Genomic DNA, 27,546 nt, shown 5'->3' on the forward strand with positions numbered 1-27,546 from the left:
TAATTTCGTTTAAGACTTCCATGTTAAAGGTGAAATAAAATATCAGATTGAGATATTAAGAAGGAAGACTAATTTTTAATTTAAAAATACTTTTTTTCATTTCAAGTAAGACTAAACAAGAGTTAAATGTTCCTAAAAAGCATTTAGAAATAGTGTTAAAGCGTAGCATCAGTAAAACACACATGCAAAATAGAGCCATTTAGAACTTAAGATTGCTCCAGATAGGTCTGGTAGAAATATCTACATTCACACCTGAAAAAACAACCACATTTATGATTTGTCACAAGACATCTAGAGTCTTACTTGGTTATGAAAAAAAAAAAAGAAAAGAAAAAAAAGCACCTCATTAGCAACAGCTGCAACAATGAGCACCAGAGCAAGCAATGCATTTTCAGCCTGTCTTCAGTAATAAGAGTACAAGCCACATTGTGTGGGCTGCTTGTCAACTTCTAGGAACATTCCTGCCAGCTAGAAAGAGAGGCTGTAGCTGTCCAGCCTGTCACTTTGCCCACAGTAGAGAAAGGATATTATAGCAAAGGCTGGGCTGTAAAGCAAAACCGCTTAGATTTTTTAGAATATCAGAAAGCATCTCAAGCTTGCTTGATTTCCTTGTTCAGAATTGTCACAGTCTCCCTCTCTGTATATACTTCTACTGCAAGTGGCATTTTTACTGAACAAAAAAATCAAACAGAAACACCGATGTGGAGTGACTCCCTGTCCTAAAAGCACATCTCCAGTTCACTTTGATCACAGGCTTTCTGCATTAGTATTCTGTGCAGGAGTAAAACAAAAGCTATTCATGGTGCAGAAGAGAAAACTTCCCCAAGGTTTTAATGAATTACTGTGTTTGTTCAACAGTTGTCAGGTGTTTCAAATCGTTCTATTGATAGTACAGTACTATGTGTGTTTTATGAATGACAGTTAAACCTGAATACAGAAAAAAATCTGTCCTTATATACTACACTACTATACATTTTGGAATCTGTAAATTATAGTTAAAATGAACTCAGTGCTACTGGATTTAAAATCACTTGCCTTGATTCTCTAAACATCTTAGAAACTCTTCCCTAAAGCTTCACATTAGTTAAGAAGTTGAATGCAGCTGTAGAATGAATGGTAAAGACACTTAACAAGGAGAACTAAGTTCACTATAGGCTGAAATAGAACTATATTCATTCAATTACTGTTTTCTTTATTTTAACTCAAAAAAAGTTTGGGTAATTACCAAGGCTGATTTAGGCACAGCTATGTTGAGGGAATTATTGAGAGCCCAAAGGAAAATAAAGGCAGCTAAGAATGGCATTTGAAATGTGGCTGAGTAACTCTTAAAATCAAATTGTGGAAACTTGCAAACCAAGGTCTCACTATAAGGAATCAAGGATATCTATGCAATATACTTAAAATTTTATCTCTCCTACCTGGCAATTCACAGACCTGTACCCCTGAGGATAAAAATATATTACATGGTTATAAAAAAAAATTTAAAAAAATTTATCTCTTCCTGAAAATTCAGTTTGATAATTGCATTAGAAATAGGTTCATGGGTTGGGGATTATTTGGGATTTAGTTATTTGTGTTTTCTTCATATTAAAAGGAAAACTTAAGTAATACAGATCAGAACTTCTAGTTTTCACTTGGGAATGTACAGAGCTACAGAAAGTGTCACTCCCAATATGGAAAAGGAAAAAGCTAGATAAACTGCAATTTCACAATATTTCTTGAACCTAAAATGGAATATCAACTATAAAAAAATTATCTGGTGGTATTACAGATCACTAACATAACTAATACAACGCTGAAAGGGAAGAGCAGAATTAACATAATTAACTTATTAGGAAGATGATATTTTGACTGCATACCCTGAGGCTCAAAACAATAAGAAATATATAGAGTACTGTATTCCAGTTAACAAATATATTTCTCTTTTTGGGCAGAAACAGGATATTTGCATAATATCATAGGTATTTTTCTCAAGATATTTATTAAATATAAAGGAGGATTTTGCATTGGAAAAATGTGGCACACTACTCCAGTATTTCTTGCTACCTCATTTTCAGGTCTGCCTAGTGTGCCATCATATGGTAGTGCATTAATTTATTTAGCAATACTTCATTAAAATGTACTTACTTTGAGTTTGTATAATTACAAAGAGTGCAGTGAAATCAATCTTATACTTACATCTTTGCACTGTTGTGTTGAGTATATCCTATGCATTCAAGAGTAGAACTGATATATGTGAAAAGTATGTTCATTAAAAAGTGTGTATTCTCATATGTACTTTGTGCTACTTCTGTAGTCTCAGTTCTCTAAGTACATACAGATAGATGGTACATAAAATTCCTTTCAAAGTGATTATACAAATAACAGTCTCTCTTAGGATGCATGAGAGTTCTTGTATACTACTATTTCTTAACATTTATCTATCTCACTGGCGAAAAGAACTATCAGAAGTATTCAAATTTGTATTTCTTTAATTATCAGTTACTGTCAGTTGACTGTTGTGATTCATTTCCTAGGCAATGCTGTTTATTTCATCTGGCCACTTTTTGTGTCTAAGTTTTGGTTATTTCAAAAAAGATTTTTTTCTTAACAAAAAATAGACTCTTGTCACATATATGATTTATATATATATATATGTATATGTATATATACACACATATATATGTATATATATACACACATATTTAAAATATATGTACATAGTATAGATTTTAAATCAGATTTGCATTCACATTTTACCTTTGTTAATGAGACTGAGGTTGTGTTGTGCATAAATTTAACATTTTTTTGTAATTTATTAGTTGTTTCCATTTTGTTTCTTGGATATATGTCTTTCATAGAAAGAGCTTATCTAACCTGATTGAAGATGATAAAAATATTCATCTGTGTTTTTTCTAGCAGTGTTACAATTTTCATTTTTCTTTAATTAAAATCTATTTTCTACCTAGAATCTATTTGAGTATGAGGAGTGAGATATGAAAATACTGGATTACAGAGAAACTGGACATATTTTAAAAGTAGAACCCATAGGATTGTTAGGGTCTGTGATCAAAGGAATGAGACTGATAAAATGCGAAAATCAAACAAAGCTTTATTTCACGCCAAGCATCAAAAAATCAAACTGACCAGTCTTTTCTCTTAAGAAAAGGCGACAGCAATGATCTCGACAAGGTCACTCCCAAGAAGGCCGCTCGGGCCGAGGCTGTTCTGGAGAAGGCTGCTCCGCCAATGAGGCTGCTCCCTGGTCAGAGCTGCTCCCAAGAAGAGGTCACTCTGGACGAGGCCACTCCCAGGATGAGGCCGCTGCTGATAAGGTCGCTCCCTGGACAGGGCTGCTCCCAAGAAGAGGCCACTCTGGACGAGGCCGCTTCCCGGACAAGGCCACTCCTGATGACGAAGAGGCAATGACGACAGCGTCAATGACAAGTAGGACAACAACTCCGATGACACAGACTCTGCTCCCCATGACGTCACTCTGACAAGGCTGCTCCCCAGAGGAGGCCGCTTCCAAGACGAGGCTGCTCCTGGTGACAAAGAGGTGACAACGATGACCCCGGCAAAACCACTCCCAACGTGGCTGCTCTGGACAGGCCTCTTCCCAGAATGAGGCTGCTGGAGAATGCTGCTCCCGCAGGGCCGCTCACCAAGGAGGCCTCTTCCCAGAATGATGCAGCTCCAGCGAGGCTCCTCACGGCAGGGCTGCGGCTCAGTGGTGACGAGGCTTCTTGTATCGAGGTTGTAGGCCGTTCCCTGTGGCACCGCTCGCAAGGGCCGGGGTTCCAGGTGGCGAGGCCGCTGACATCAGGGCCTCTGGTGTCGGGGCTGCTGGCCGCTCGGGTCAGGACCGCTGGTGGCAGGGCCACTGGCGTTGGGGCTGCTGGCGGCTTGGATCAGGGCCTCCAGCATCAGGACTGCTGGCGGCTCGGTGGTGGCGAGAGAGGCTGCTCCCCGCGGCACCGCTGCCAAGGGCCAGGGCTTCGGGCGGTGGGGCCGCTGGCGTCTGCAGTGAGCGGCTGAGCTGCTCCACGATGGGGCCGGGGTCCACAGGGGGATCGCCCATAGTGTCCTTGCCTGTGGCTGCCGGGCCCTGTGCCTTGCCGCCCGCCAGCCCCTCGCAGCGCGCCAGCTTGCCCGTGAGCTCGCGGATGGCGTCACGCTGTGAGTCCAGCGTCTCTTCACGACGGCCTCTGCAGCAACGTGGCCTGCAGCTCTTCCTCGGGGCTCAGTGAGCCGCCCTGCATGGGCATCACGGGCAATGGGCAGCCAGCGCGCGCCGCCTTCCGGGGTAGCGCCATGCACACAAAGCGGCTGCCGGGCGGTGGGGCGTCTTGGGCGCCAGTGGCCAGCAGTGCTAGCATCCCGTCGCCGCAGCACTCACTCCAGCATCAGCTGGCGGGCGGGTGCCATCGGGGCGCACGGTGGAGGCGCCTCCGCTGCGGCTGAGGCCCGGCGCGCTGCTCGAGGGCAGCTTGAGCGCGGTAGCTAACGGAACCGCCTGCCTCCCGCAGCTCGCTGTCTCTGCTCCGCATACAGCTCTTACAAGAGCTCTTACAGCTCTTAGGGCTCTCCTTCTCTCTCCGATGACTCTCCTTCTTCTTTTATGGACTCTCCTTCTTCCTCCTTCTTCCTCTGACAGCTCTCCTTTTAATGCCCCCGATAGCCTTGCAGACCAACCTTTACGGGGGTGGTTGAGCCCTGCCCCTACACAGGTGGCCAATTGAATCCCAATTCACCCCAGTGGATATGTGCACACCCCACTGATGGGACGTCTCCACCCAGCCTGCCCCGCCCCTACATCTGGGGTCCACAAGCAAGTTCCTCTGGGAGGGGCACGCCCTTACATTCCCCCCTTTTCTTTGGAGATTAGTCAAATCCTTGATTTTTCAGCTAGTTCTAACATTTTATCGCTCCAATTTTCACAGTCGTGTGGGTGGTCAGCCAGCACTTCTGTTAGCAACGTGGCTGGATTTAGCACCGCCTGAGGCTGGAAGATCACTTTTGGTTCTTTGAGGAGGAGGGCTTAATACCCGTCACTTGGGCATTTGTTATCTACCGGTCTGGTGGAGTCTGGAGAAGGCCCTTGATAGCGTGGGTGGTGGTCAAGATGAGATTTTCGCCCAGAGTCAATTTGCTTGCATCCTTTACCAGGAGGGTCGTGGCAGTAATTATGCGGAGGCAAGGGGGGAACCCAGCTGCTACTGGATCTAGTTCCTTGCTAAGATAGGCTCCTGGCCTTTGCCAAGGCCCCAGAGTCTGAGTCAAAACTCCTTCTGTCAGCCCTGCCTTTCCATCCACATACAAGTGGAAGGGCTTGGTAACATCTAGGATGGCCAATGCTAGGGTACACAGTAAAGCTGTTTGTAATTCCCGAAATGCTCCTTCTGCCTCAGATGTCCACACACTACCATAGTGAGTCCTCCCTTAGCCAGTTCGTAGAGAGGTTGCGCCATCTCTGCGAAGGCGGTATCCATAGCTTGCAGTAGCCCACCGTCCCAAGAAACTCCCTCTTGGAGATCAAAGCCTAAATAAGTGGTGTGGCTCTGACAAACCTGAGCTTTTGTTGCTGACCTGATACCCTTTTCCTGCACAGTCTATAAGAGAGCGCTCGTCCCCTGCAAGCGTGACCCATAGTCCTCAGCGGCTATTTCCATTATTCCCACTAACTCAGATTCTTCCTTTCAAATCCTTCAGTTCATCTATTCCCATTTTACTAATTCTGGTTTAGTCCGAATGCAGCTTTTACTTCTGGAAATTCTTACCCATTTCAGTTCCCAGGATTTTAACATATCAAAGACCTGTATTTGTCCCAAATGTCTCCGATTTGACTTTCCTTTGGGGTGGTTACCCAAATGTAAAGCAAGGTAAGGTTTATCCTTTGTTTCGCAGTACTGAGTAATTTAGCATATCAAGGAAAAGCCTTGAGTCAAAGGAACCTCATTTACAATTCTGGGCAGGCAAAGAGAAAAACCATTTACAGATCAACTAACCTAAGAAAACTTTGCCCTTTTAAACAGAGAGAAAACCAGCCTTTCTATACCAGTGTCTTTCCTCTTTTTTTTCTTCCTAAGACTGAATGTTCTGGGTTTCGCTCCCATGGTAAATGATGTCGCAGACAAAGGGAGGGGGATCATTCAGATGCTGTCCTGCTCAAGTCCCTCATGGGAACTTAGGAGCATCTTAGCTAAGGTCTGTCCATATAAACCCCAGACCAGGCTACTCCGTGGAGTAGATGAACGTTATGCCATATGGTGCCCCGGGAGACTCAGGGTGCAGCCCACTCAGACTCCGTAGCGGAAGCGGTGGAGCCATACAGACACATTCACACAGTCAGGCACTCTTCAGATTCAAACTTTTACATATCTCCTACTTTTTACTTACAGAGTTGCTTTTCTCATTTCCATCAGTCTTAATTACACTTAACAGAATTTTGTACTCTTAGAAATTCCTTAACCTCTACTGAAGACTAAATAGAAACCAATTGTGAGTTGTTAAAACAGAATTCTTTGGATGGCAAATTTATCAATCAGTTAAGCACAGAACGTGTTCACCAGCAGATTTCAAAAGCACAAACCCAGTTCCAGCAACCAGTGCCCTAGCACTTCATCCCATTTGGTTAAGATCTAGATGTCCAACAAGTTTAATTCCATTTGTCATTCAAGCAACCCTTCACAGTTTCAGGTTACCAAAGACATCGGAAGCCACTTTAACAATCACTCATTAAAGCCTTGAGACAGATAGTTAGCCATCAGCCCAGCCATCCCTCCACCAACAAACCTCATGTTCCACCTGGGCCCATTCCACCTCAGACGCCATGCTTTCCCTGCCAGCAAAGGGGAGGGGGTAGGCAGTCCACGTTGGGCCAGAAAAGGCAAGGAATTCCCCGAAACAAAGGGAGTTTCGGCAGCTTCTTGGGAATATTCCTTAAAGTCTCTGTCTCGAGGTCGGTTCATCCCGCAGTGCCAGTTGTGCTTACCAAAAGTGGCCCACTAGGCACTCATATTCCACACCCGGCTCCAATGAGCATCAGTATTGGACACCGTAACCCGGCATTAGACTAACCCCAGTTGGCTCCAGTCATAGCCCTTAACACACGAAATGAGTGAGTGAGAAGCCTCACATCTATTATGAGGAATGGAGAGATAAAAGTCAGAGTCCCCTTACTCTCTGCTTGCCCCATTCCTTCAATCATAACAAACAACAAAAGACAACCACAGACTCAGCTATCCTGCCACCAGTAGGGATTTTCTTTATCCCTTGACTGCCTAGGGGGACTTGAACCCCTCAACTGTCTAGGTGGACTCCAACCCCTCAACCGTCTAGGGGGAGACAGGGGACTCATACCCTCCGACCGTCCAGTGGGACTTGAACCCCCTGACCATCCAGGGGGACTCGAACTCCCCAACCGCGTAAGGGGACTTGAGCCCCACAACCGACCAGGGGAACTCAAACCCCCTGTCGATCTATCAGCAGAGGGTTGGGGCATCCCCGCATCCACTCCAGCCCTGCGGAGCATGGCTGCATCCAGCTTCTCCCCAGTGGGCTATACGCTGGACCTCCAACCAGCCAGACAGATAAGATCCTAATACCCAAGATCCCAATACCTAACATCCCAATACTTCCGGAGGCTTTTCCCAAAAATTTTGATGCTGGCTCAGGTCTCGTCATTTGATCCCAGATGAGCCCCCAATGTTAGGGACTGTGATCAAAGGAATGAGACTGATAAAATGCAAAAATCAAACAAAGCTTTATTTCATGCCAAGCATCAAAAAATCAAGCTGACTGGTCAGGGCTGTCTCTTACGAAACAGCGACGATGATGATCCCAACAAGGTCACTCCCAAGAAGGCTGCTCTGGACGAGGCTGCTCTGGAGGAGGCTGCTCCGCAGATGAGGCCACTCCCTGGTCAGAGCCGCTCCCAAGAAGAGGCCACTCTGGACAAGACTGCTTCCCGGACGAGGCCACTGCTGATGAGGTCGCTCCCTGGACAGGGCTGCTCCCAAGAAGAGGCCACTCTGGACGAGGCCACTTCCCGGACAAGGCCGCTCCTGATGACGAAGAGGCGACGACGACAGCGTCGATGACAAGGAGGACAACAACTCTGATGACACAGACTCTGCTCCCCATGACATCACTCTGACAAGGCTGCTCCCCAGAGGAGGCCGCTTCCAAGACGAGGCTGCTCCTGACGACAGAGGTGACGACGATGACCCCGGCAAGACCGCTCCCAACGTGGCTGCTCTGGACGAGGCCTCTTCCCAGAACGAGGGTGTTGGACAGTGCTGCTCCCGCAGGGCCGCTCACCGAGGAGGCCTCTTCCCAGAATGACGCAGCTCCGGTGAGGCTCCTCGCGGCAGAGCTGCAGCTCAGTGGTGACGAGGCTTCTTGTGTCGAGGTTGTAGGCCGTTCCCTGTGGCGCCGCTCCCAAGGGCCAGGGTTCCAGGTGGCGGGGCTGCTGGCATCGGGGCCACTGCTGTCTTGGGACCACTGGTGTCAGGGCCGCTGGCCACTCAGGTCAGGGCCGCTGGCAGCTCCGGGCCGCTGGCATCAGGACTGCTGGCATCGGGGCCGCTGGCAACTCGGGGCCGCTGGCGGCTCGGGACTGCTGGCGTTGGGACCACTGGCGGCTCTGTGGTGGTGTTGAGGCTTCTCCCTGCAGCACCACTGCCAAGGGCCGCGGCTCCAGGTGGCAGGGCTGCTGGTGTTTGCAGCGAGCGGCTGAGCTGCTCTATGATGGGGCAAGGGTCCCACAGGGGATCGCCCATAGTGTCCTTGCCTGTGGCTGCCGGGCCCTGCGCCTTGCCGCCTGCCAGCCCTTCGCAGCACGCCAGCTTGCCTGTGAGCTCTCGGATGGCCTCACGCTGCGTGCCCAGCTTCTCCTTCTGCTGCACGATGGCCTCTGCAGCACTGCGGCCTGCAGCTCCTCCTCAGGGCTCAGTGATACACCCTGCATGGGCATCACAGGCAACGAGCAGCCGGCGCATGCCGCCTCCGGGGGCAGCACGGTGCACACAAAGCGGCTGCCGGGCGGCAGGGCGTCTTGGGCGCCAGCGGCCACGATGAGCACCGGCGGCCACGATGAGCGCCAAGCTGGTGGACAGAAGCGCTAGCATCCCCTCGCCGCAGTGCTCACTCCAGCATCAACTCGCGGGCGGGTGCCGTCGGGGCGCACGGTGGAGGCGCCTCTGCTGCGGGCTGAGACCCGGCGTGCTGCTCGAGGGCAGCTTGAGCGTGGGAGCTAACGGAACTGCCTGCCTCCCACAACTCGCTGTCTCTGCTCCGCATACAGCTCTGATAAGAGCTCTTACAGCTCCTTCTCTCTCCGAGGACTCTCCTGCTCCCGCTGACTCTCCTTCTTCCTTCTCTCACGGACTCTCCTTCTTCCTCTGACAGCTCTCCTTTTAATGCCTCCCATAGCCTCGCAGACCAACCTTTATGGGGGTGGTTGAGCCCCGCCCCTACACAGGTGGCCGATTAAATCCCAATTCACCCCAGTGGATATATGTACACCCCACCAATTGGACGTCTCCATCTGGCCTGCCCCGCCCTTACATCCGGGGTCCACAAGCAAATTCCTCTGGGAGGGGCACGCCCTTACAGGATTACTGATGGAAAGGATGTATGGTGTGAGAAAAAGAGAAGCATAAATGATGACTATGAAGCTTGTTTGCTTGAGAAAATGGAAAAAATGGTTTTCATTAGTTATGATGAAAACCCACTAATGAGGAGACATGCGCTAGGGCTGGGAGTGGAATGGAAAGGATTTCTGGGCCAACTGTGTCAAAACTTGCTGATACAAGTAAAATGAAGGTTGAAGATTAAACAGTCTTGAGAGTACCTGTTCCTTGAAGTTTAATGTTATAGAAACTGACTCAATTTGGGGTTTAACCCTTTAGAAACTTTATTACTTTCTTTTATTCTCAAGTACATATCCAGGTTTTATATTGCTTCTTGATATATTTTTTTCTAATTTATATTCTTGAAGAAAAATGGCTTATTTCAACTCAGTGTTCAAATCTGTATGCATTTAATTGTACAGACTATGTCTCTTGACAAAAATTGACAAACTATTTGTACAAACTATGTATATATATCTTTTTTTAAAGATTTGATTTATTTATTTGACAGACCGAGATCACAAGTAGACTGAGAGTCAGGCAGAGAGAGGGAGGAGGAAGCAGGCTCCTTGCTGAGCAGAGAGCTTGAGGTGGGGCTTGATCCCAGGACCCTGGGATCATGACCTGAGCTGAAGGCAAAGGCTTTAACCCACTGGGCCACCCAGGCGCCCCTATTTATATATATCTTTTCAATAATTTTTCTGATTTCATAACCAGTTTCATACAGTTGTACTTTCTTTCTACTTTATGTTAATATGAATAATTTTTCTATTTTATTATTTTTATTAGATCAGAGGACATAATATTAGAATTATATATATTTCATGTCTGTCTTCTAATTAATTTATATTTATGTCCTTAGTAATGCTTCCTTTGTATTCTTTTTCTAACTTTTGAGTTGATTGCTTAATTAATTCTTCATTCTTTTCTGTTTATTAGTCAATTTATATGTTTATAGAGATGATTTTCAGTATTGTTATTTTCTAGGTACTCTACAAGTTTGTTTATCATTTTCTATTTTTTTCAAGGACAGGTTAAGAAAGGTAAAAAAATAAGTTGTATAAGGATTTTTATACAACATTTAGAATTTATACAATTTATTGAAATTATATTATTAAAATATAAGGTTATTAAAAATAAATTAGCCTTTATCTTAGAAAAATGGTTTATTGATATTGCTATTAGAGTAAATTGCTAATTATTTTATCTAATAGCAATAGTAATATTGCTATTAGAGTAAAATACTTAAATAAACCTCTCTCTCTTTCCATCTATTATATATCTAATATTAATTATCAATTCTTTCTATATTTTATGTTTATCAAGGGGACAAACGATGAGTTTAACACTATTATGTTTCAGTGTATTTTTTTAAAGCCTTTTGTTTATTTGAGAGAGAGAGAGAGGGAGAGATAGTTCACACAAGCAGTGAGGGGGCAAAGGAAGAGGAAAAAGAAGCAGACTCCTTGCCAAGCACGGAGCATGTTGGGATGCAGGGCCAGATCCCAGGACCCTGGGATCATGACTGGAGCAAAAGGTAGACATTTAACTGAATGAGCCACCCATTTGCCTCTGTTTCAATCTGTTTCTCCTATTATTTCCTTCATGTACAGTTTGTGTAGTTTGATGAGCTTATCAGTTATAATGTCCTTTTAGATAATGTCATTTTTTTGTGACTTTATGATTATTTTTAATTTTGCTTACTCTTTTATGGGTAGGCCCAATTTTTAAGCGTATAATCTTTTTGAGTTTCTTGATTTTACATATTTGCCTTAAATAAATACCTGGGTTAAATTTTTATTTTGCTTTCTTTCATCTTTCTTGGTGGAAAGTTCTTAACATGAAAGATGGAAAAATGAAGTAGATTTCCTCATACAACCATTTTTCCTCTCTTGCTTTCCCCATTTTTGTTTTTACATTTTCAAGATTCATAACATTTGTAGCTTCTTTTTAAATCATTATTCCCGTGGCTCTACACTTAAACTCTTTTTTTTCTTCTTTTTGAAGATTTTATTTATTTATTTGATAGACCGAGATCACAAGTAGGCAGAGAGGCAGGTGGCGGGGGTGGGGGGCAGGCTCCCTGCTGAGCAGAAAGCCCGATGTGAGGCTCGATCCCAGGATCCCAGGACCATGACCTGAGCTGAAGGCAGAGGCTTTTAACCCACTGAGCCACCCAGGTGCCCCTAGACTTAAACTCTTATCTGTTTGTATACTTAAGTTTGTCTTCAGTGTTTTCTATAGTTCATTCACACCAACAATAAGCTTTTGTTTCTGAGTTCATAATTTTTATTCATCTATTAGCTCTATAGATTACAACTTTTAATTTTTTTTTCTTTTTAAAGCTGGGTTCATGGGTGATAGGGAACTTCCTATCACATTGCATCTTAATGTTTATCTCAATTGTGGAAAACATATAGGTGGAAATAAAGTTTGTGTGACAGAACTTTTTCTTTAAAATATTGTAAATATTGGACTTTGGGGAAGATGACAGAACAGAAGGACCCTAAGCTTACTTTTTTACACAGATACACCTGGATAAGAAACACATCAGTGTAAATAATCCAAAAAATGATCCAAAGACTGGCAGAAAAAGCTCTTCACAGCTAAATGTAGAGAAGAGGCCACATTGAATAGGACAGGAAGGGTAGGGACACACTGGGGAGCTAAAGGGGACCACAGGAGTGTTTGTGATAGGGAGGGAGCCACAGGCTCAGAGAGGGGAGAGAACAAACTCTTATTCCAGGAAGCCCACTCTTAAAAGATGAAATTTCATAACATTTGGCTTTGAAAACCAGAGGGGGTGAATTTCTTATATTCTTTCAGTCACCAGGATTTAACACCTGGAACTTTAAAACTGAATGGGTTTGGCTCTGGGAGAGCTGGTAGAGTAGAGCAAACTGAGTTCAACCTTAAAGAGACAGCACAACAACCAGCCTTGCATAGATAGAGCATAGGAACAGCAGTTTGAAAAACTCCTGGGGTATAAGGGAGGGGAATTTGTTTATTAATCTCAGAGCATGTGCAGGCAGGGCAGGGATCTTTGGAAGAATTTTTCAGGATCATAGGGAATGGCAGGCACCATTTCCCTTCCCACTCCCCCAGTCCAGACACACACACTTGTGGGAACCAGTGCTTTGCCAACACTGCCTATCTAAATTGGCCCATGTGTTTTCCTCCAGACACATCCTGTTTAGCCATACCTTAGTTTCAGGTCTCCTCCCAGAGCAGATCTGCACACTCCTTTCTGCCACTCCTGTGCCAACGCCCATGTATATCTATGGATCCACTCCCTCCAGCCTGGCCTGCAACTTGCCAGTGGCTGCAGGTCCCCTCATGCAGGAGACAAGCTTGGGCCCTGCTCACACTCATGCCCTGCCGCATGAAGCCCTACAGTAGGAGGTTTCTAAAGTAGCTCTAGGTCCCCTCCCTTAACAGAACTGCTCAAACTTTGTGAACACTGCATATCCTGCCCCCACATTGTCCTGTAGACCTGCCCTCTTCAGTATGCTCATGGCTAGACCCCATCCAAAGCAGTACCACAAGCTTGAGAGTGGTAAGTAGTCACAACAGGGGCCTGCTGTGAAAACAGTATGGAAGTTCCTCAAAAAGTTAACAATGAAACTACCCTATGACCCAGCAATTGCTCTACTGGGCATTTACCCAAAGAATACAAAAACAGTAAATTAAAGGGATACATGCATTCCTATGGTTTTTGTTTGTTTGTTTGTTTGTTTTGCCGCATTATTTACAATAGCATTATACAAGTAGCCCAAGTGTTTTTCCATAGATAAATGGATAAAGAAATGGTTTAATATCTGGAAATCAATTACTGTGACACCACATTAATAAAAGAAAGGATTAGAACTATATAATCCTCTCAAAGATGTAGAAAAAGCATGTGAGAAATTACAGCAAACCTTCTTGATTAAAACCCTCAAGAAAGTAGGGATAGAAGAAACATACCTCAACATTATAAAGGCCATATATGAAAGACCTACAGCTAATATCATCCTCAGTGGGGAAAAACAGAGAACTTTTCCCATAAGGTTTGGAACATGACAGAGATGTACACTCTCATCACCATTGTTTAACATAGTACTGGAACCAGGAATCAGAAAACAAAAAGAAATAAAAAGCATCCAAATTAGCAAGGAAGAATTCAAACTTTCACTCGTTGCAGAATGAAAGACATAATACTTTATGTGGAAAACCCCAAAACTCCATCGAATAATTGCTAGAGCTGAGACATGAACTCAGGAAAGTTTCAGGATATAAAGAAAATATACAGAAATCTGTTGCACTTCTATACTCCAACAATGAAGTGGCAGAAAGAGAAATCAAGATTTGATCCCATTTACAACTGAACCAAAACCCGTAAGATATCTAGGAATAAACCTAACCAAAGATGTAAAAGACCTGTACTCTGAAAAGAATATGACAGTGATAAAAGAAATTGAGTTGACACAAAGAAAGGGAAAAACATTCCATACTCGTGGATTGGAAGAATATTGTTAAAATGTCTATAGTACCCAAAGCAGTCTACACATTCAATGTAATTCCAATCGAAATAACACTAGCATTTTTCACAGAACTAGAACAAACAGTCCTCAAATTTGTATGGAACCAGAAAAGACCCTGAATAGACAAAGGGAGATTGAAAAAGAAATGCAAAGAGGGAGCATCACAATCCCAGACATCAAACTGTATTGTAAGGCTATAATCATCAAGACAGTATGGTACTGGCACAAAAAGAGACACATTGATCAATGGAACAGAATAGATAACCCAGAAATGGACCCTTAACTCTATGGTCAAGTAATCTTCAACAAAACAGCAAAGAACATCCAATGGGGGAAAAAAAGCCTTTTCAAGAAATGGTGTTGGGAAAACTGGACAGTAACATGCGGAAGAATGAAACTGGACCACTTTCTTACAGCATACACAAAAATAAATTCAAAGTGAATGAAAGACCTCAATGTGAGATGGGAATCCATCAAAATCCTAGAGGAGGTAACAGGCAGGGACATTTTTGACCTTGACCACAGCAGCTTCTTACTACACACATCTTTGGAGGCAAGGAGAAAATAAACTATTAGGACTTCATCAAGATAAGTTTCTGTACAGTAAAGGAAATAAGCAACAAAACTAAAAGGCAGCCTACTGAATGTGAGAAGATATTTGCAAATGACATTTTGGATTAAGAGCTAGTATTGAGAATCTATAATAAACTCATCCGAATCAACACTGAAAAAATAAATAATCCAGTCAAGCAATGGGCAGAAGACATGAATGGACATTTCTCCAAAGACATACAAATATCTAAAAGACGCATGAAAAAATGTTCAGCATTACTCACAATCAGGGAAATACAAACCAAAACAATGAGATACACCTTACACCTGTCAAAATGGCTAAAATTAACAACTTAGTAAACAACAGATATTAGTGAGGTTGTGGAGAAAGGGGAACCCTCTTAACTGTTGGTGGGAATGCTGACTAAGTCAGCCACTCCTGAAAACAGTACAGAGGATCCTCAAAAAAGTTGAAAATAGAGCTACCGTACAACCCAGAAATTGCACCTAGATGGTATTTAACCAAAGGTTACAAAAAAATAGTGATTTGAGGGGGCACATGCAGCCCAGTGTTTATAATAGCATTATCAAGAATAGCCAAATTATGGAAAGAGCCCATCTATCCATTGACTGATGAATGGATAAAGTAGAGATGGTATATGTGTGTGTGTGTGTGTGTATATATATATATATATATATATATATATATATAGCAAGAGAGAGAGAGGAATATTACTCAACCATCAGGACAAATGAAATCTTGCCATTTGCAATAACATGGATTGAACTAGAATATATTATGCCGTTTGAAGTAAATTAAGAGAAAGACAAATGTCATATGATTTCACTCTTATGTGGAATTTAAGAAGGAAAACAGATGAACATAGGGGAGGGAATGGAAAAATAAATTAAAGGGAAAAATAGGCAAACCATAAGAGACTCTTAACTATATAGAAGACACTGAGGGTTAGCTAGCTGGGAGGTAGGTGAGGTGCTAAAAGGGTGATGGGCATTAAGGATGGGCAATAAGGATTGGGATGAGCTCTGAGTGGTACATGTAAGTGATGAATCACTAAATTCTACTCCTGAACCAATATTACAGTGTATGTTAACTAACTTGAATTTACATAAAAAGAATCCAAAAAACCTAAAAATTAAAAAAATGAAAATGAATTAAAGAAGTGATATATATCTACACACATACACACAATGGAATATTATTCAGCCATGTAAAGAATGAAATCTTGCTATTTGCTATGAAATGGATGGATCTAGAGAGACTATTGCTAAAGTAAGTCAACCACAGAAAGAGAGAAACCATAGGACTTCAGTCATACGTGGAATTTAAAATACAAAACAAAAGAACCAAAAAAAAAAAAAAAAGGAGACAAACTAAGAAACACTTTTAATTATAGAGAACAAATTGATGGTTACCAGAGAGGAGGTGGCTGAGAGAACGGGTGAAATGGGTAGGGAGGATTAAGGGGTACACTTACTATGATGAGCACTGCATAATGTATAGAATTGTTGAATCACTATATCATACACCTGAAACTAAAATAACACTGTATGTTAACTATCCTGGAATTAAAATTTTAATAAAATTTTAAAAATAATTTTAAAAAATAAACATCACTTTCTTCAGAGTGGCCTTCTCTGACTCCCGTGGCTAAATACAGCAGCATTCACTGTCTATACCACATTACTTTATTTTATCTTTGTCACTACCATTATTGATACCTGCCAGTAACTTATCTACTTATTAGCTCACAAGATTGTCAAGATCAGAGACTTTGCTTACTCCAAATGTGAAGTGCACTGCCAGGTCCCAGGAGGGGTTTTATGTTTGGCAAATTGACTGCTGTGTGCCCCCAGAGGTTTTTCAAAAGCAAGTTGTTACATGAATTTCACATTCTGATAGTGGTGTTTAATACGCATCTCAATACCCTTAGGATATTCAGCTTTAAGAACACAAAAGAGCGACTTACATCCTTTATGCACCTCCAAGACTTTTGGAGAATTCTAGTAGAAGTACATTTCACAATTAAGTGCCTAAAAAGTCTTTTGTTGTTATTGTTGTTACAGATTTTATTTACTTATTTGAGAGAGAGAGAGAAAGCACAAGCTGGAGAAGGGCAGAGAGTGAGGGAGTAGTTGACTCCGCACTGAGCAATGAGTCAGATGCAGGGCTTGGATCCTGGCTCTGGGATCAAGACCTGAGTTGAAGCAGATACTTAGCTGACTGAGCCACCCAGGCACCTGTCTAAAATGTCTTTAACTTTTAGCATATTATCCCCTAACCTACTAAATGGTCATGGTATTATCAGGTTCAGAAAAAAAAAAAAAATTATAAAGCAGATGTGATAAGCAAAAGTCCAAGTACTGGACTATTAAATTAAAACTATTTTAAGTGGGGGCGCCTGGGTGGCTCAGTGGGTTAAAGCCCCTGCCTTTGGCTCAGGTCATGATCCCGGCGTCCTGGGATCGAGCCCCTCATCAGGCTCTCTGCTCAGCAGGGAGCCTGCTTCCCTTCCTCTCTCTCTGCCTGCCTCTGCCTACTTGTGATCTCTGTCTGTCAAATAAATAAATAAAATCTTAAAAAAAAAACACAAACTATTGTAAGCGATGTGCTGTTGTTTTGTGGTATCAACTGTTATTATGAGACAATAAAGAATAAGCCTAATGTTTCCCTTGTGGAGATGGTGTACTGATTTTATTTCAGTTTTCTTCAGACTCTTTCTTCAGACATTAATTCAGTAAAGTCATCAAATATGATTGGATTAATATATATTTTGAATCATTTGTTCACTATTTGTCCTGACCTTACTATTTAGTTTTAAATTTATTTTTGTTAACATATGGGAATTTATTTCTACATCTATCAACTTCAGGAATGAAGTACTCATTCCTCCAGCTATTGGGAGTTGCTCTCATCTGAAGATGGAAGCCCAGTCTCTGAAAACATTCAGTAATTGAAAATGTCAGATCATAAAAGCTTGATCCCCTGTGCCAGTTTGGGACAATTCTGCAGGGTCATTCCCGCTCCCAGGCTCCCTGGAGATCAGCTCATGCCTTTGTGTTGATGGCGTAACTTTCAAATTTCTTACTTTACCCAACACTGCTTTCTTCACTTTTCAGTAGGTGTTTATTCCTAAAGTATTTCATAATAAAATCCAGTCTGCTACATCTTGCATCCTAGGGATGGATCTGTCCTCAAATTTTATCATACGGAAATGGCCAGAAATCACCTGGCTGAAGTTGAGGTGACCATCTCTGAAATTCACAGACTTTTTGTTTAATTTTTTTTGTTTAATTTTTTTCCTCCCATTTTCTTTGAGATATAATTCACATCATAAGATTAAGGTGTACTTGAGTTACATATTGTGTAAAAACGAAAAATCCGATTTTATTGCTTTCTTCTGACACAGTGAATGAGTCAGCAGGTAATAGTTATTGAAGATTCTCCCTCCACACATCGTTTTCATGTTTATAAAATTTTTAGATTTGGGAGTTAGATTCTTTGCAAATAAATACGACTACACTGCACACTTCTTTTTTTAATACTGCCTTCCCTGTTGATCTTCTCTATTATCATGCACAGAAATGGTTGTCAAGTACTCTATTCATTTTCTTATCCTGCCTTCCACCTAATTTTCCCAAGAAAATTGGGATTTTTTTTTTTTAAATTAACAAAAAGATTTGTATTACAACATTTACACTCAGGGAAGAAAGAGGTATCTGCATCATCAAATGTGGAATGTTGAAGAAATAGTTAAAATAAATAAAAGACTCCGAACGTGGTTAGGGCTGGCTCAGGCTGGGACTCACAGAGGCCTCTGCACATCAGCTCCAGGCTGCAGGGGCCAACGGCCTGGCCATACTGGCCTCCTCCCCGACGCAGCACAGCTGTGCCTGGGACACAGAGAGTCTCTCAAGTGCTGGGGCTCAGAAGTGCTATACATACCTTTTAGGAAAGTATGCAGTTATTTGCACTGTGAAATATTGTATTGAGTTTTAAGATCCATCTTGATTTAACCTAAGAGGCACAATGTCTGACAGGCATTTTTGACAGGCTGTGATGTGAGATTTATAGCTATCTTTGTTTAGTCTCACTGTAAACAGGATTTTCATCTCATTTTTTACTAATCATTTATTTTACTTCCGAAGAGGAGTTAAATAAACATGGATTTACTCAATCATATATTATTGAAAGTTACCATTTTTTTTCTCTTTTAAGCTATCGTCCATGACATTTCTAAAAAAAAAAAATTAATATAAAAAAAGGAATCCCTGTGGTTTTCAATCTCAGAACATACTGGGATATTTTTTATCTGTACAAATTAAATCCACTTAAAATTGATTTTTCTTGAAATATTAAAAATCTGCATTGTTTCCATCATCAAATCATAAGCTTTATTAGTCCAGTGTTTTTTCCTCAAAATTGATCACTTCTGATGCTTTTGATACATAAGAACATAATATTTTTATATTTTTAGACAATAATAGGAACATTTACTGAAAATTACACCAAGGTCTTCAGGTGCCAGGTTTTAAGGAATTGAATGAAAATTTAAGTATTTATTGTAATTATTTTTGTACACTAAGTTGTGCATTTATGGATCTTGTGATGCTTCTTTAATTATGGAATAGTCTAAATGTCCATCAGACATTTCAGTAGAACTTGGCTTCTCTTTCAGTGACTGCTTCACACTAAGTTTTGATGGTGATATATTTAAGGAATTCTCTGGAAACAAATAGTCCATGCTGTGGCATAGGTTAGCCATTTGGAGTTTTATTTTTCATGTTGTTCCCATGAGAAAAATTCCCCTCTTAGTTCAACTTCAGTAAATCCTTCTTTGTTTGTTTGCTTACTAATTTTTATTTTAATTCCTTTAAGTTAACAAACATACAGTGTTATACTAGTTTTGCATGTACAATATAGTGATTTAACAATTCCATACATCACTTAGTGCTCATCATGACGAGTGCACTCCTTAATCTCCATCACCTCTAACCTATCCCCTACCCATGTCCTCTCTGGTAAGCATCAGTTCTCTATAATTAAGAATCTGTTTCTTGATTTCTTCATCTTTCTCCCCCACCACTTTTTTTTTTTTTTTTTAAATAGGATGTATGGTAAAATGACATGGTATTTATCTTTCTTTGACTGGCTTATTTCACTTAGCATTATACTCTCTGCCTCTATCCATGTCATTGCAAATGGCAAGATTTCATATTTCACTCCTTTTTATGGAATAATATATAATAATACACACACACTTCCCACAACTTCTTTATCCATTCATTATTTGATGGATACTTGTACTGTTCCCATAATCTGGCAACTGCTAAAGTAAACATAAGGGTGTGTTTGTCCATTTGAATTAGTGTTTTTTAATTCCATGGATAAATACCCCATAATATGATTGCTGAATCATAGGGTAGACCTATTTTTGACTTTTTTAAAAAATATTTTATTACCTATTTGATATATAAAGAGAGATCACAAGTAGGCAGAGAGGCAGAGAGAGAGGTGGAAGCAGGCTCCCTGCTGAGCAGAGGATACTGAGATCATGACTGAAAACCAAAGGCAGAGGCTTAACCCACTGAGCCACCCAGGTATCCCCTATTTTTGACATTTTAAGGAACTTTCATACTGTTAGACAGTGGCTGCACCAGTTTGTATTCCCATTAACAGTCCATGAGAGTTACTTTGTCTCCATTTCCTGGCCAACACTTGTTGTTTCCTGTGTCATTGACTTTAGCCATTCTGATGGATATGAGATGATAGCTCATTGTAGTTCTGATATGCATTTCTCTGATGGTAAGTGATGATGAACATCTTTTGATGTGTCTTTTGGCCATCTGGATGACTTCTTTGGAGAAATGTCTCTTAATGTCTGCTGCCCCTTTTTAATTGGATTACTTGTTTTGGGGGTGTTAAGTTTTAGTAGTTCTTTATAGATTCTGGATACTAACCCTTTATTGGAAGTTATTTGTAAATAACTTTTTATATCCCATAGGATGTCTTTTAGTTTTGTTGATTGTCTCTCGCACTTTGCAGAAGCTTTTCATTTTGATGTAGTTCTAATCATTTATTTTTGCTTTTGATTCCCTTGCCTCAGGAGACATATCTTCAAAAATGTTGCTATAGCCAGTGTTAAAAAGGTTACCTCCTGTGTTCTTTTCTTGCATTTTTATGGTTTCAGGTCTCCCATTTCGATCTTTATCCATTTTGAGTTTATTTTTGTTTATAGTGTAAAAAAAAGTGGTCCATTATTTTTCTTTTGCATGTAGCTGACCAATTTTTCCAACACCATTTGTTGAGGAAACCGTATTTCTTCCATTGGATATTCTTTCCTGCTTTGATGAAAATTAATCGACCATATAGTTGTGGTTTTATTTCTGGGTTTTCTGTTCTGTTTCATTGATCTAGTTGTCTATTTTTATGCCAGTACCACACTGTTTTGTTTTCTACAGCTTTGTAATATAACTTGAAATCTGGAATCATGATGCCTCCAGCTTTCCTTTTCTTTTCCAAGATTACTTTGTCTCTTCAGGGTCTTTTCTGGTTCCATAAAATTTTAGAATTGTTTTTTCCAGTTCTGCAAAGAAATACCATCGATATTTTGATAGGGATCGCATTAAATGTGTGGATTGCTTTGGATAATATAGACATTTTATTTTATTTTAAATATTTTATTTATTTATTTGACAGAGAGAGAGAGAGACAGTGAGAGAGAGAACACAAGCAGGGGTAGTGGGAGAGGGAGAAGCAGGCTTCCTGCCAAGCAGGGAGCCCGATGAGGGGCTCGGTCCTAGGACCCTGGGATCATGACCTGAGCTGAAGGCAGATACTTAATGACTGAGCCACCCAGGTTCCCCCAGTATAGACATTTTAACAATATTTGTTCTTCCAATCCGTGAGCATGGAATGTCTTTCCATTTCTTTGTGTCATCTTCAGTTTCTTTCATCAGTGTTTTATAGTTTTTAGAGTACATGTTTTTCACAACATTGGTTAGGTGTATTCCTAGCTGTGTTATTATTTTTGGTGCATTTGTAAATGGGATTTTTATCTTAATTTCTCTTTTTGCTGCTATTGGTATATAGAAACACAGCAAATTTCTTTACATTGATTATGTATCCTGTGACCTTAATGAATTCATTTATCAGTTCTAATAGTCTTTTGATCAAATCTAAAGGGTTTTCCATAAATAACATCATGTCATCTGCAAAGAGTGGAAGTTTTACTTTTTCCTTACCAGTTTGGATATCTTTTTTGTTTCTGATTGCTGTGGCTAGGATTTTGGTACTATATTGAATAAAAGCAATGAAAATGGACATCCTTTTCTTTTTCTAAATAATTAATTAAGATAATAATTCAATAGTATAAAAATAATGGTAGCTGACATTAATTAAGTGCTTACTGTGTAGGACCTTACATGAATTTCACTCATTTAATCCTCACAAAATCCTACAAGGTAGGCAGCACTGCAACAGTGCTTTTATCTCTTTCACTTAGATCTCTGGCCATGGCCTTATACTGTTCTTTCAGTTGGGTAAATTTCTCTGTCTTCTCATTTTGTGTAAGTTTCTTACCCTGTACTCTTTGGAGGAAAGTCAGCTACATATCCTGTTCTTGAGCATAACGGCCTTATGAAGAAGAGGTCCTGTAGTGCCCTGCTCTGTAGCCTCCCCTATTCCCCAGGCCCTGGCACTTCTGGGAAAATTTCCAATGTACACTATGTGTGTTCTGCTCTTTTTGTCCTGACTACTTTGTCTTTCAGGCCAATCACCTGCAGAGACTTTCTTTGCCTCTGGTGGGTAGTGTTTGGTCCCTGGCCTGAATGTAACATATTTTTACTGAATGTGCTCTGGTATGTTTGTTAAATGAGACTTGTAGCCACAGCCAGTGGCTAAGAGGCACTGCAGAACTCCCACATTGGTAGATGGTAGAGTCTTTGTGAGCTTGGGTTTGGGTTGGTGTTCCTTTGGAAGGGACCCATTGCCTTGGAACTAAAGCAAGCATGACTAGGAGGGGAAGTTCCACTGGAACTTTGGGGGTTGTGGGTTAGTGTAAGCAAGTTAGATAGTGAGTGTGGATCCTGTGGTCATTCCCACCGATGGGCTTGTGCTTATGCTGAGGGTCAGGGAAGGGAAATTGCACCTTCCTGTTCCTTTGTTCCTGGAGTTGTCTCTCCATGAATACTGTTTCTCTTGATCAGCGAATAACCTCCCCACTGTGTGTCCCAGCACTCTTTAGATTGTTTTTTTCATGCTGTATGTCTGTGGGCTGTTTTTCCACTTTTTCTCCAAGAGCAGCCCCAAAGTCCTTTGAGGTTTCCTAGAGCCAAGCCCACTGACCTTTAAAACTCAAGGTTTTAAGCCCAGCTGGTTGCAAGAATTCATGAAATTCAGCCCTTCTCACTTTCTAAGCCAATTGCTATGGGGATATATTTTCTCCATGTGTTCCGCTATGTGATAATATGTCTCTTGCCTTTCTATGTGGCTGTGGCTCCCTTCCCACTGCACAGGTCATGATCCATTTCTCTCCTAAACCACATCTTTGTTCTTTCGACCTTCGTTGATCTGGTCTTTTCTTTACCTTAGTTGTGGGGTTTCTTCTGCTGATCTTCAGGTCAATTTCTGGGGTTTTTAAGATAATTTGATAGTTACCTGGTTGTATTTGTAGGACAAGGCAAGCCTAGGGTCCTCCTACTCCACTGCCATCTTCCACCTAGGATATCTTTGTATATTTAAAGGGGTAGTCATGAAGCCACTTCAAGTTCCCTTTAGGAAATCATATGCTTAAAGGAGTAACTAAAGCCAGCTTTACATTTCATTTCTTCCCTTTGGAAATCTAGAGATAACCTAATCTAATGAAGCAAGGGGTGTCTGTTGAGACCGTGACTTAATCTATTTTATTTTTCTTTCTCTCTTGATACTCAGGTTGATTGTATATGTGATCTCATGCAAAGGAGTGTGAATACAGTGAACTTTTCTACTATGTGCTCAATTATTTATCCATTCATTTACTTCTTGAGCAAGCATTTATTGAGCGTCTGCTTTCTGTAAAACACTTGGCTGGGCCCTTAGTAATACTAAGCTCTAAGGATCTAATACAGCAATAGTCAAATATCCAAACTATATAATGCAAAATGATGCATGGAATATGAAACTAATGGACATCCTAGTTTAATTTTTGGTATCATCTACCTTCTGCAAATGCTTTGTCAATCAGCGTATATATTCAGGTAAATAGTTATTTCCTCAAGGCTGGTGTGAGAGAGAGAATACATTTAAGTAACAAAAGTCATGTCATTCATTAGAAGAATAAAGTCATTGGCCAGGACCTCAGTTGCAATTCCCAGATATATCTGCTCACTTGGCAGGAGAATCTTTGATTTTAACACTGATAGATCAAAGAAAAGTACAACTTTGGCAAATCATGTAACCATTGTTTCACAGCATCCTGATTAGAATCTACAAGGGGAAAATCATCAGTATATAGATAGTTTTGAATGATTAATGTCAGCACTTTTCTTTTTCTTATTAAAGTATCAAAGAATTAAAAATGAAAATAAGAGTTAATTTTAGAAAAATAATACAAAATGGCAGTACTTGTTTAGTATTTTACCCATTTTCATTTATATTTTCATTCACATAATTGTTTATTCATTCAATGAGTATGGATGGGCTAAGCATATTTCTTTTGTTAGGTATACTTAATAGTAATAGATTGAGGCTCAGGGCTTAAAATATAATTATCCTAAGTCATACAACTAATAGGTGGTGAAGCTTTTATTTAAATTAGATCTGTCTAATTCAAAGCCTATCATCAAAAATCTATCCATTCTGCTCCTTTAGAGTGGAACTCAAAATTATATAGGAACAGGTATAATTTTGAGATTTGCTGTCATTTTATAGGTCTTGGTCTGAAAACAAAGATCTAGATTCAGAAATTCACATGTATATTGGGTCAGTGGTGTGTAGTGTAAGGACTGATAGAATGCCTGGCCCTCTTGAACTATCATTTGGGTTAGAGACATGCATATGAGATCTTTCACCTTCCTTTCAACTCTACTACAGGAAGAGCAGGAAGGCAAATATAATGTTAAAGTGTTCCCTGTCAAGGAGAGACAATAGACAGGAATGGACTGTGCTAAAGTGCTGATGTGCATGTTCTTGTGCAAAGGTAGAAACCATCATGACAAAATGAGGGGCTGTTATCACCAGATCGTCTGATTTTTCCACAGGAGCCAAAATAGGAGTTGTAATGTGAAGTCTTCTGATTTCAGAGCCAGTAGAGCATATGGCACATTTTAGAGCCTGCAACTCTGTGTTTGAATCCTGGCTCTGACACTATCTAGTCTGTGACTCTTCTGTGTTACTCAAATGGTCCATGATTCAGTTTTCTAAGTGGAAAATGGAGCTCAAAATCATGTTGTCTCAAAGGCTATGAAGACCATGTCATGGTTGTCATCCTGGCAGTACTGCACAATTGCAGTGCTGCCTACCTCGTAGGATTTTGTGAGGACTAAATGAGTGAAATTCATGTAAGGTCCTATGCAGTAAGCATTTAAGTAACATCAGCTACCATTAGTTTTTACTATTTAATTATTATCTTAATTATTATTAAATTATTAAATTATTATTAAATTACTAATAATTATTAAATTATACTATAATAGTTTTTACTATTTAATTATCTTAATTATTAAATTATTAAATTATTAAATATTATTAATATTCAATTATACTATAATAGTTTTCACTATTTAATTATTATCTTAATTATTATTAAATTATTAAATTATTATTAATTATTATTAAATTATAAATACTGTATAGGCCAAAGAAAAATATTTACCAATTTGAATCTCTGATTAAAGCCTATAGACATTCTTTTATTTCTGTCCACATAATTTATATACATATTTATCAGGCAATATAGTCTCTGTATTAAACTCTTATGATTTAAAAAAAAACAGAAAACAAAAAACAAAGTAGCTTTTCATAGGTATGATGTTTATACTTTGTATGATAAAACATTTTTCCCACTTGAGCATGTTTTCACTGTGCAAGAATAATTAATGTAAACAACATGATGTAACTATTACAGTATCCTTTGTTGGACTATAAATGAACTTGGGCATAGATGGTAATGGAGAATTAAGAGAAGTTCACTCACCTAAGCAATAGGAAGTTTGGAACAACATACACTGGGTGTATAAGTATTTGGGAAGGCAATGGATATGAGTTAATTAGTAGTAGCATCTTGACCCAGCCACCTTTAGGGTTCATATCTAGGTTTTATGAAAATTAGAACATGTATGAGCAAAAAGGGCTGAAAACTCTCAGCCTTAAGTTACAGCATTCAGAGTGCACTGTAAAGGAGAGAAGCATCTTTCTCCACTTTTCAAAAGAACACAACACCATGGAGTATAGCATCTTGGTGGTGCCAGTGATTTTGATATAGAAGGGGATTACAGTGTCTGGTAGACTAAGAGCTACTGAGTGATGAGTGACAAGAAATGATAAGTATTTAACAAACAGATCAGTACCTAGATGATGCCAAGCAACTCAGAATCTGTGCATAATAGAAGAGGATGTATTTCTGAGTATACCTGATACCTCCTAAATTCTTCCAGGAGTAGTAGAGAAGACTCTGACATGGAACTGGGAGTCCTTTGAAAGAAGAAGTGTAAGAGCAATATTAAAACTATTGCTATGAATGTGATTGTATTCCTATTAAGAGACTAAGTTTGAGGAAGCTTGAGATATTTAACATACTTTATATTATAAATACAAATTTCATTTAAAAATAAATATATATTTATATGATAGAAGATCAGGACATCAAAGACAAAACAACTAGGTGCAATTAGATACCTCTTTTGCAAGAAGTTAATGTTTGTAAGGTTTTTTTTAAGATTTTATTTATTTATATGACAGAGAAAGATGAAGCAAGAGAGAGAACACAAGCAGGGGTAATGGGAGAGGGAGAATCAGGCTTCCCACTGAGCAGGGAGCCCAATGCGAGGCTTGATCCTAGGACTCTGGGATCATGACCCAAGCCGAAGACAGACACTTAACTAACTGAGCCACACTTAACAACTAACTGAGCCAGTGTTTGTAAGTTTTGATGGCCTCCTAGATTTTAAACTCTTTCTCTAACTTGTGATACATTATCTTAAGATCCAGATTGATATTGCATGATTTAATGTCAGTATTGACTATTTCTAAATAAGTTTCTTCTTTGGTATGTACGTGAAATTTCTGACTTCCATCCTTAAAGCTAATAGAATAATTTCAGTAATGTTTATTTCATTTTTTTCCTAACAGAGTTTTACATGTCCATTTTTCAATTTGTATGCAATTGTTCAGAGTAATTTCCTTTCACTGCACTTTTTTTTAAATATTTTTATTTTCTATAAACATATATTTTTATCCCCAGGGGTACAGGTCTGTGAATCGCCAGGTTTACACACTTCACAGCACTCACCAAAGCACATACCCTCCCCAATGTCCATAACCCCACCCCCCTTCTCCCAACCCCCCTCTCCCCAGCAACCCTCAGTTTGTTTTGTGAGATTAAGAGTCACTTATGGTTTGTCTCCCTCCCAATCCCATCTTGTTTCCTTTATTCTTCTTCTACCCACTTAAGCCCCCATGTTGCATCACCACTTCCTCATAACAGGGAGATCATATGATAGTTGTCTTTTAGCACTTGACTTATTTCGCTAAGCATGATACACTCTAGTTCCATCCATGTTGTTGCAAATGGCAAGATTTCATTTCTTTTGATGGCTGCATAGTATTCCATTGTGTATATATACCACATCTTCTTGATCCA

Source organism: Neovison vison, chromosome 13, assembly GCF_020171115.1.
Source record: "Neovison vison isolate M4711 chromosome 13, ASM_NN_V1, whole genome shotgun sequence".
In the NCBI taxonomy this organism is placed as follows: domain Eukaryota; kingdom Metazoa; phylum Chordata; class Mammalia; order Carnivora; family Mustelidae; genus Neogale; species Neogale vison.